Here is an 11,190-nt window from a genome sequence, read left to right on the forward strand (position 1 = left end):
GGTCCAGCCACCTGACTGTCTCTTTTGTCTTCAGGGAAAGTAATAGGGCTATGGATTGGCTTGCCAACCTTGCATGCGAAATAGGTAACAACAGAGCTTTTTCCTCTGACTCTGCCTTTCCAAGAGGCCTGCAGCGAATCCTCTGGGAAGACAGGGTTGGGCTGCCTGTATTAAGAAACTAGATTGTTTCCTTTTGATTTAAGTGTAAGGGTGTGAGGCTCATTGAGAGTTCGAGAGATTATGTATCCAAGGGGTTGGGGAAAGGCGGGTATGTCCCTCCCACTGTATTTGGCTTTTCTATTTTTTATTAATAAAATTCCAAGGGCTCCCCCAGGGTCCTAGATAATATTTGGAAAAAAAAAAAAGGATGTACAACTATGGGCAATATATCAGCAGCAGTGTCTAACACTCTCAGCGTCTGAGGAGGAAGAGATTTTGCCAAAGACTTTGCATAAAGCGATGAATACAATATCTCTCATCAAAGCCTTGGTCCAGGATTTGTAAAGAAATCCACCAAACCAAGCCATATCTGAGAAAATAACTGATTACCCCACGGTCGGCACTTTGGTGATTTTCGATGGTGATGTAGAAGAAGATTGGCCTATTGACCTCATCATCAGTGGTACACATCCAATAGTGACAGAAACCAGAAGTGGGAAAGGCTTAAAACCAAAAAACTTGGTGGTGGAAAAGACAACCCTACAGGCAAAACAACAAGGTCAGTGTAGTACCTCCTTGGTCCCTGAGAACCAAGTTTCACACCCCAACCACCCCCTGGGAAGATTAGGTAGGTGACCCGAATTGCACGTCAGCAATCCGCCAAATCCTATGGATCTAGAAGCAGTTATTCCATTCACAGACATACACATCCACCATAATACATCATGTAAAACTCAGAGTGTTGCAAAAAACTATATTTACATTAAAACATTTAAAAAGAGTAGCAGTACAGGATATAAAAATATATACAACACTATGTTCATTCCCTCTCTTACTGCCACAAAGAAAACAACAGTACCTATCTCAACCATATACAGCTCTTAAACAAAAGAAATATATATAGGGCAAGGGTAACCCAAGCCCCAAAAAGAAAGGAAACTGTAAATAAAATGGGGAAAAACTCCAACAAAAACAAAAGGAGTCCCCAAGATAAAAAGAGTAAGCAACAAAACCCTTCACGGGTCATCCTCAGCCATCATAGAAAACACCCGCACCATCGGTATGACCTCCGTCTAGGTCCATACCAATACAATCATAACCACCATAGCTCGCCTCTGGAAGATAAGTCTCCCCACCATAGTAACATCCACCTATAGGATCATCTAACAGAAAAACATATATATCAGAGTGTGAGCTCCATCAAGCCCGTGAATGAAATACATCACCATGCATGCACATGCAATCGCAACCATATGAGTCTTACATGAGGTGCAGTCCATTTTATTTATTAGCCACCTAACATCAAAACTAAGGCACGTTAGTGCTACTACAATCCCCAATACATGTATCCCTGGTGCGGACTTTTAACCTCTTTCCCGCGATACACCCATTGAGTTGTCGGAGAGGACCAGTCAGCTCCCGCATCAGTCACCAAGGTCAGCCCGACCAGCCCTATTACATCCACACCCAAAATATACCCAAATGCCCCGGGGTAATTTAGACCTTGCCCACAGGGTAATGCCTAGGTGGCAATGGTCAACATTAATGACCTTGAACTTAAAATATTATTATAACTATCTCCTTGAAGTCTTGGAAGTACGGGTCAAAGCCCCACAACTTTCCTTGAAGTTTGGGCCTTGACAGGAGCACCAGAGTCACGAATGGACTCACTCGAACTGAATCCGCTCGAGGATCCGCCCGTGCTGTTATCTGCCCTTTTGGTTTAATTTTCTTTGGGACCCACACCCCCTTGTCCCGGACACTGTAATTGGACCTTTGGACCATATGGACCCTACCCTTATCATTAATTGGTTAAGTGGGCCATGAAAGTGGGCCCACAAGACTTAACTTAAATGAATAATGGGTTTCATATACCCCAACTTAAATCAAACAAGCCCTAGTGAACAAATAGGTCTTGTGGACTTATTGTGCACCCCAAACATGACCTAACTAACTAAATGGACCTAAGGGTTATGACATGGACCAAACATGCCCTAAGACCCAAACTAAAACCCATTTAGACCTAAAGAGCACTAAGTATTTTGGGGGTACCTAACCAAACATGGCTTAAGGCCCATTAAACCCTTAAAAGGATAAGAGAATCCTTTATTCCCTTATCTCTCCCCCTCCCAAGCAAACCGTGGAGGAGAAGAGACAAGAGAAGAAGGAGAAGGAGGAAGGAAGAAGAAGAAGTAGAAGTAGGAGAGGAATGAGAGGGGAAGGGAGGAAGATGGAAGTCATGCCAAGAAGGATGGCTGCCCTACCATCCCTCATGCTCGACCAAGGCTTGAGGAAAAGAAGAAAAAGGGGAGAAGGAGAAGAAGGAAAGAGTAAAGAAGGTTCACCTAGCCTTGTCCTTACTGCCTCCATTGAAGGTAAGCCATCTCTCCTCCTCCATTTCTCTATTTATTAGCTTAGGGTTTTGCTTTTTGAGATTGAGCTAACCTAGGGTTCCATTTGGGACTCAAGCTGATGCTTGGCCCTTAGGGGGAACTCTAATGGAACTGACCTAGACACTGGTTCAAGATCTTATGAGCTGCCTTGCAGCCAATGCTGCTGAACCTTTGGTTTTAAGCTATAAAACCTTACCCTTGGACCAAATTGAGACCAAACCTTGTAGGATCTTGGATCCATGAGGTGAACCTAGGTTCTAGTGAACCTAGGGAGACTTAGATACCCCTCCCATGTCTCTGAGAGCTGGGTGCACTCCAAGCTTCAAGCTGGAGAAGAAGCCCTTTGTAATCTCAGAAAAGGCTGCTGACGAACGCACGATCGGATCCACCAATTGTGGTACCATCTGCGAGCCCTCCCAGTGTAATCCCTGAGAATTGGCCTAGACGGATGAAGGAACGGACTCAAGTCTTTTGCATCCACCCAGGGGCAGTTCACTCTTAGGTATGTCTAGGGGATCGACCAGATGCAGGGGCGGACTAAGGAAACACATCCGCCCGTGGGTCCGCTTGCTCTCTGGTGTGTCTCAGAATTTGAACGGATACACGACTGGATCCAAGTAAGCTATTTTGTCCATGGGTCCGCTCGCTCTATTTTTACCTTTTGGCCTGAACGGAGTCAGGGACGGACTCACCTCTACTGCAATCGTCCGTGAGTCTGCTCGTGCTGTCTTGGTTGCAATTTGATTTTAACCTTTGGGGGCCTAGCATGGGACCCTTCTATACATGCTTTAATGATTGCTTTGTATGTTTAGGCTACCCAACTCGATGGATAGCTGGTGCATCGGTGAGATTCATGTCAACCATGCTAGGTGACACCCGAGTTCGGTGAGTGGGTTCTGGGTGACTTTGCTGGGTTTGTATATATATATTTGGCAATCTTAAGCATGCTATTATATAATTATAAGCATTGTGCACATTGCATTATTACTCAAATGTGAACTATTATGAATGTGATATTATTCCCATTAATGTATCAGGCTATGGTACCGGGTGTGCTGGTACCAGAACCCCAATTTATTTAATTATGAAAACTGTTATATGCCATCCGGATCTGTATGTGCCGTGCCGTGCTGGTACCTGGGTACTAGATAGAATGGGACGTTGATGCACCCGGAATACCTCTCGGGATGATAGGATTTTCATGTAGTACATCTGTGGCTTGAATGCTTGTTCCCTTATGCTATAACCCTTGCCAATAGGGGTTTATGTGTTGGATAGTCTGAGCACTTATGGTCTGTAGAGGTTAGAGAGGCCAGGACAGGGGTAGTGATGACTATCGAGGTCTGTCACTGGGTGACCTGATGATTTCTACCGGCGTAGGCTCCCGTGTGATAATTGAGGTTTCACTGGGGCGATAAGTTAATTGACCATCAGTGTCTCCCGATATCACAATAGCATACACTTGACCAATAGAATTTGTGTGCTAGGTGGAAAATGAATCTAACATTAGCATGCACCATTCTGATATTGAAACTATTTGTATGTTTGTGCATTCCCCTTTGCTCCCTCAGTAGCTAGTGTAGCTAACCCCATTGCGCAACCCCCTTTTTTAGTTTATATGCAGGAGGTACTACTCTTGACGAGCACTGTTTGATGCGAATCAAGTAGAGCTAGTGGGTGTGACTTGGATGTAGATGTACACTCAAGAATGGTGCCCTTGGGGTAATTATTTATTATTTAATTTCTGTATTCATCCACAATCATATATGAACTATATGTTTAATTATTAGGAGAGATTGATTGGTTACAAACATTGATATTGTACTATGTGTTATCATTAGAGAACCGATGCTCTATAATTTCATATGTTTGATTTAATTTTGCTTCTGCTAACTCTGTGATTGGAACAATTTATTCCATTTGGGTGTGTTCCTTACTATTATCACGATTGATGACAGGGTGGACTGTGGCTCGGGACACTGTATCTATGATCCTGGTAGGTATTGGGATGATGTGTGTTGTCCAAGTCACCCCCTATGTGGCAAAATATCTTACATTGGGATGGGGGCGTGACAAGCCCTCTGTGATTAACTTGTGAGGCATCCATCCTTTTTATCACTTTTCTTTTCTCTGGTTTATAGCCCATAATCACCTTTTCGGTGCAATAACATTTCTTTTCTTTTCTTTTCATTTCTCATTCATATGGTCACTCCCACAGGCATCCAACACCTTAACCCCTGTTGGCAAGGGTGCGTAGCATGGGTGATGAAACTCTAGCCCAATGCATTTATATGGCATCGTATGAGTCAGGTGGTGTCAATCGCATCCCATTCTACAGGCTACCACAGGCCTCATTTCTAAGCCGGCTACAACATCTAGTCTAACAATTCACATACATCATTCAATGTTCAATCACAGTTTTCAGCAGTCAACACATCTTTATTTCAAATTTCCAAAATTTATGAATTAAGGAAACAACATAATATTATTATATTATAAATCATTTCAGCATATTAGTTATGTTACATTAACATACATGACATAATTTTACTCACCTTGGTCTGGTCCTACTGGTTCAGTTGTTAGTTCAGTTTCGGCCGGTGTCTGGCTGTGCACCTCGAGCATGGGATCAAATACTAATTCATTAGATCAAGAATATGTGTCAATTTATATTTCAAGCTATTTTGATAACCCAGTGTTGGTCTAGGCTTACTGGTTTGACTCGGTGTTCAGTCTGGTGTTACTTGTAATTCTTCGGGTCTTGCACTGGGCTTTCGGGTCCAAGTCCCAGTGCATCATCCAGAGATGTGGAATAGGATTTGATTTGGTTCATAGTAGTAGGGTCATTTGTACATGGTCTGGATAGCCATATAATATAATACCTAGGTCAGCAGTTCAGCTGGACCATCCCTAGCATGGTTACCAGGTCCTGTGGGGCCCACTTGGGTACCCAAGGTATGGATACCATTACATATATGTGAAGAGAGGTATTTTGGTCATTTACCACCTCCACACACAGTATATAGTCCACTGGTGAAGGCCCATAGTGATTGGACAGCATAATAGCCCAAAATAAATCACTGGGCGTTTCACTAGGTGATTGGGCCAATCACCCAGTGCATCGCCCAGAGCCTGTTTGAGATGAGATCAAGCCTAGTTTCTTGGATTTTACTGCATGGACAGCCATGGGATCGACCATGGATGCATGTGGGATGATTATGGACCACATTTGGAGTGGAATCCAATGGTTCCAATGGTTCTTGGCTTGGTTCATCTATCTGGAAACCAAGAGCTGTGCAGACAGCTCAGAGAATAGCAGCCCAGGCTGTGTTTTAGCTTAGAGGCACAGTTTGGGCTGCATGCAAGGGTAGTTTTACGTATAGATTCATGGTAGGAAGCTGTCCATACACAAATCTAAGCAAGGATCAACTTGCATGTAAGGATCCATGCCCAGACTGCCTGTTCTGGGTGCAACTAGGCAGTGCAGTCTGGCACAAAGACTGATTTCAGTCTCAGCAGTAAAACAACAATGAAATCATGCTATAATGATCAGATCTTACATGCAACAGGTTTGGATGTCAAATTTGAGGCATCCCAAGGCAGTTCCAAGGTGTTTTGGGCTTTACTTAGGCAGAAACACCATCACAGAGTTGGGATCTATAGAGATATATAGAGGGCAGCAACACAAAGTGGTAAGGTTCATTACTTGGGATGGATATGCTGCAGGGACAGAGGGCTGGAGGCAGCAGCTTAGAGATCCTCCCCTTTCCTCTTCTTCTCCTCTTCTTCTTCTTCTCTCTTTTCTTTCTCTCTTTCTTTCCTCTCCTTTCTCTCCACTGTTTGAACAGTACCAAGAGTTATATTTTGGGCTGGGGCCCTCCTATTTATAGGCCAGCCTTGACTAAGGCCTGTTTGGTTGTGCAACCCCTTACTCCAAAATGCATTTTTGACTGAATTCTGAGCCATTCTGGCTGTTAGGTGGGGTCCACATGGCTCCAGGGGTGGTAATGGTTCCTAAAATTCCCATCTAACCTAGGGGGTGTTCATGGTCTGTATAGGTGGTCCCCACATGTCTGAAGTCCAAAATATATAATTCAGCCACTCTGGGCGATTCTCTGGGTGATTTAGCCAATTGCCCAGTGCATCGCCCAGAGAATACAATAATCTTGTATAGCCGTATAGGCCCTATGCTTGAATAGGTGCTTGTCCCAGGGCTTGGGCTTTGCACCAACACCTCATCCAGGGTTTAATACACATCTGTATAGGTGTGGGCCCCACATTTATGGATAGGAGAGAGAATACATGGGATTGATGCAGTACATCATGTTATGGGTAGTGCAACAGCTTGGGCTTGCAATCCATCTTCTGACAGGTATATAGAAGGACATCCTCGGGGGTTCAACTACTGGAGTGATGCTCCATAGTGTATTTGGGTGACTGGTCAGAGGTCCCTGTCCTTCATCCAAAATTCTAGTCAGTCAGGGGCAGGCTTGACATTTCTCCCCACCTTATAAAAATTTCATCCTCAAAATTGGCTTACCTTGTAGCTCAAATAGTTTGGGATACTTTTCCCATATTTCCTCTTTGCGTTCCGACAATGCCTCCTCTGCGGGATAATTTCCCCACCGAACTTTAACGAATGCGACTGTGCGGTTATGGAGATTATGCTCCTTTCTGTCCAATATCTCGATTGGCTATTTTTTGTAGGTCATATCCGCATCCAGTTGTTCAGGTTCAGCTGAGAGTACATGTGCCAGGTTGTTGATGTACCTCCTTAGCATTGATACTTGGAAAACATCAAGGATGCCTTGTAAGGATGGCGATAATGCCAGTCGATATGCTATAGGTCCCACTCTGTTGAGGACTTCATAAGGACCAATAAATCTTGGGCTCAGTTTGCCCTGCTTGTTGAAGCGTAGCAGTCCCTTCGTTGGAGATACTCGAAGGAATACTTTCTCTCCGATCGCAAATTCTATATTCTTCCTCCGATTGTCAGCATAACTCTTTTATCTTGATTGGGCCGTTTAATCTTTTCTCTGATTATATCCACCTTCTCACAGGTTTCCTGTATCATTTCGAGTCCAAGATATCTTCGTTCTCCGATTTCATCCCAATACAATGGTGTATGGCACTTCTGACCATAAAAAGCTTCATATGGTGCCATGCCAATGGTGGAGTGGTAGCTATTGTTGTATGCAAATTCTATGTCACACCCCAAACCACCCCCTAGGAGGGTTGGGTAGGTGACCCGAATTGCATAACGACAATCCGCCAAATCCCACGGATCTAGAAGCAGTGCTTACGATCATGGAACCACAACCATCTCTTTACCATAGGTAAGATCAGAGTATCGCAGATAACTACGATTTGATAATCAAAAGGAAGCATAGCGATACAGGGAAACAGTGATAATATATACATATAAAAGTTTTACATTTTCCATCAACCCACACACAAAGAAAGCAAAGAAACAAAGCTGATAAGTACAGTACTACATACAAAAACATGTACAGGGCGAGCATACTTAGCCCTAAAAAGAAAAAGGTAAAAACTACAACAACCAAATCAGAACGGTGATAACTCCAAATAACCCAAAAGGAGTCCCCCGGCCAAAAAGCTATCACAAACATACTTCAATGGTCTTCATCAACAACCACCAAAAATGTGTACAGAATCGGTATGACCTCCGTCGGGGTCCACACCAACATCGTCGTAACAGCCAGGACTCTCCTCGAGATAGTCGGCCATGCCATAGTGGCATCCACCTACAAAATCATCTAAGAAAAACATTGTACAACAGAGTGTGAGCCCCACTAAGCTCGTGAGCAAATAACATCAATCATCCATGCCTAGGCAATCACAATTCACAATTCATATGGTCCTACATGATATGCAAGTCCAGTTTAATTATTAGCCACCTAGCAATACAACTAAGTCAGTTTAGTGCTACTACAATCCCCAATACATGTATCCCTAGTGCGGGCTTCTAACCCCTTCCCATGATACACCCATTGAGTTGTCGGAGAGAACCAGTCAGCTCCCGCACCAGTCACCAAGGTCAGCCCGCCCAGCCCTCTGTGATTAACCCATGGGACAATCCATTTCTTTTCACTTTTCTTTTCTTTTCTGGCTTATAGCCCGACATATAGCTCAATATCACCATTCCGGTGTTCTTTCATTCATGCACCAATCTGGTGTTCTTTCATTTCTTTTTCTCTTTTCTCATTTTTTGATGGTCGCCCCCACAGGCATCCAACACCTTAACCCCTGTTGGCAAGGGTGCATAGCACGGGTGATCAAACTCTAGCCCCATGTCTATATGGCATCGTATGAGTCAGGTGGTGTCAACCGCATCCCATACTACGGGCTACCACGGGCCTCATTACCAAGCCGACTATGGCATCTAATCTAACATTCACAATCATCATAGAAGAATTCACAGTATTGATCAACAGACAGTCATTATGCAGTGATTTGAGTAATTGAATAGAAGTAAATAACACAGCAATTATATTCAATTCTTATGAGTCGGCATCAGATCATGATTGCATTTACACATATGATAGAATTATTCACTCACGTGAGTTGGGTTCTAAGACCTCAGTTGCAAACTTAGTTCCCACAGCAGTTTGATAGTGGTCCTCGAGCACGGGGATCAAGTCCTAAATGTAAATCAAAAGTTGTCATGTTAAGTTGTCAGTCTGTCACTAGAAGTCCTAGGGTTACCCTAAACTTACTGGGTTGGCCCGGGGTTCAGTTAGTTCTCACTTGGAAACACTGGCCTTACACTGGGCCTTAGGTCATGTCCCGGTACATCAACCAATGGTAATGGCTCAAAGGGTAAAATGGTCATTTCAATGGTTGTAGCTGACCCTAGGTCAGATCAGGTCCACAGTGCTATCCACAGCTTGTCTATGTTGTAGGACCAAGCACAGCAGGGTTTCTTCCACCTGCAGGGCCCACTAGGGTTCCAAAGCATCTCCAATTAAGGACAAATGTGAAGAAGGGCTTTTTGGTAATTTTCCAACCTTCCCACAATGTCCAGGGGTCAAAGGGTGAGATCCCCCAAGTCTGTCCATCAATCCAGCTAATTTCGCTTCACTGGGCGTTGGCTCTAGGCGATGTCTGCATCGCCTAGTGCATCGCCCAGTGGCTGTAGAATCGATATGGGCTGAGTTTCCAAGGTGGGGCCTTATGGGCTGAGCTTAATCTTGATCCTCTGCATGTCAGGGGGGTTTGGTAGCCCCTGAGATGGCCCACCAATTGGTCCAATTGGATCCTCCATCAGATCCAACATCAGGCTGCCAATGGCTGCCTAGGCAGTCCTAGTGAATAGTGTCACAGGGTTTTGTCAAGCTTAGGAATCTGATTCAGCCACAAGCAAGGCTGGAAATGGATGCTAAACAAGGTTTCATGGCTGCAACCGCCTAGGGTTTGGTCTCTACAGCCCTAGCTCATGCCCAGGGTTCCAATCCATAGGGCAACAGGGTCAACTGGCAGTGCAGGTGGGCACAGCTAGGTTTCGACCTCAAGAACAACATATCAGCCTTTTATTTTTCTATGAGAATCTCAGATCCTCCATGCACAAGGTCTGCATGGTTGATCTGGATCAGATCTGGGCAAACCCTAGCTAGTTTGGGCTGCCCAGGGAGCATAAAAATAGAATATGAGAGAGGAAAATAGAAACAGCAGGCATAGAGGGTGTTCTTATACCTGCACAGAGCCAGGGAGGGCTCGGTTTCTAGCCTAGATGGGTGGTGGCAGCAGCCCTTCTTCTTCCTCCCTTCTTCCTTCTTCTTCTTCTTCTTCTTCTTTTTCTCCTTTCTTTCCTCTCTTCTCTCCCATGGATTTCAGGTTTACTAAGGGTTCTAAATGAACTCAGACCCCTCCTATTTATAGACTCAGCCCTCACTGAGGCTTGTTTGGTCAATAAGTCCCTTTTTTTTAAAATCAGTAAAAAAATTGATTCTGATTGAATCTGGGCACACTGGTGGGGTCCATAGTGAACTAAGGGCATGAGGTGGTCCCTCAGACTTCGCTCTATCAGTGGAGGATGGCCATGTTCATATTGGGTGGTCCCCATAATTAAAATCCATTAAAATATTCAAAATCAGTCACTGGGTGATGTCTCTGGGCCTTGCTGCATCACCCAGTCCCATCGCCCAGAGAATTCTAGCAAGCTAATATTCAATGGGGCTTGCACAGGGTTTGACCCTAAGTCAGGGTATTGTCCCCACATGACAAATAGGAGATTTTACACACTTTTCACATAGGTGGGTCCCACTGTTTGGTGAGGAGAGAGATTACTTGGGATCCAAGTCATACATCAGGTTGTGAGCTGCATAGTTGCAAGGGTCTGCTATCCATCTTCTGACAGGTATATAGGGAAACCTATTCAAAGTATTCTCATTGATCTCATTCAGTGGTGTGATGCTCCACAGTGATCCTGGTTGCTTGGACAGGGTTTCCTGCCCTTCAATCAAAAATCCAACCTGTCAGGAGCAGGGTTTGACATTTCTCCCCACCTTACAAAAATTTTGTCCTCAAAATTTGCTTACCTTGTAATCCAAAGAGTTGAGGATACTTCTCTTTCATTTCTTCTTCACGTTCCCATAAAGCTTCTTCTATCGGGTTGTTT

The sequence above is a fragment of the Telopea speciosissima genome, chromosome 6 (genome assembly GCF_018873765.1).
Source record: "Telopea speciosissima isolate NSW1024214 ecotype Mountain lineage chromosome 6, Tspe_v1, whole genome shotgun sequence".
In the NCBI taxonomy this organism is placed as follows: Eukaryota; Viridiplantae; Streptophyta; class Magnoliopsida; order Proteales; family Proteaceae; genus Telopea; species Telopea speciosissima.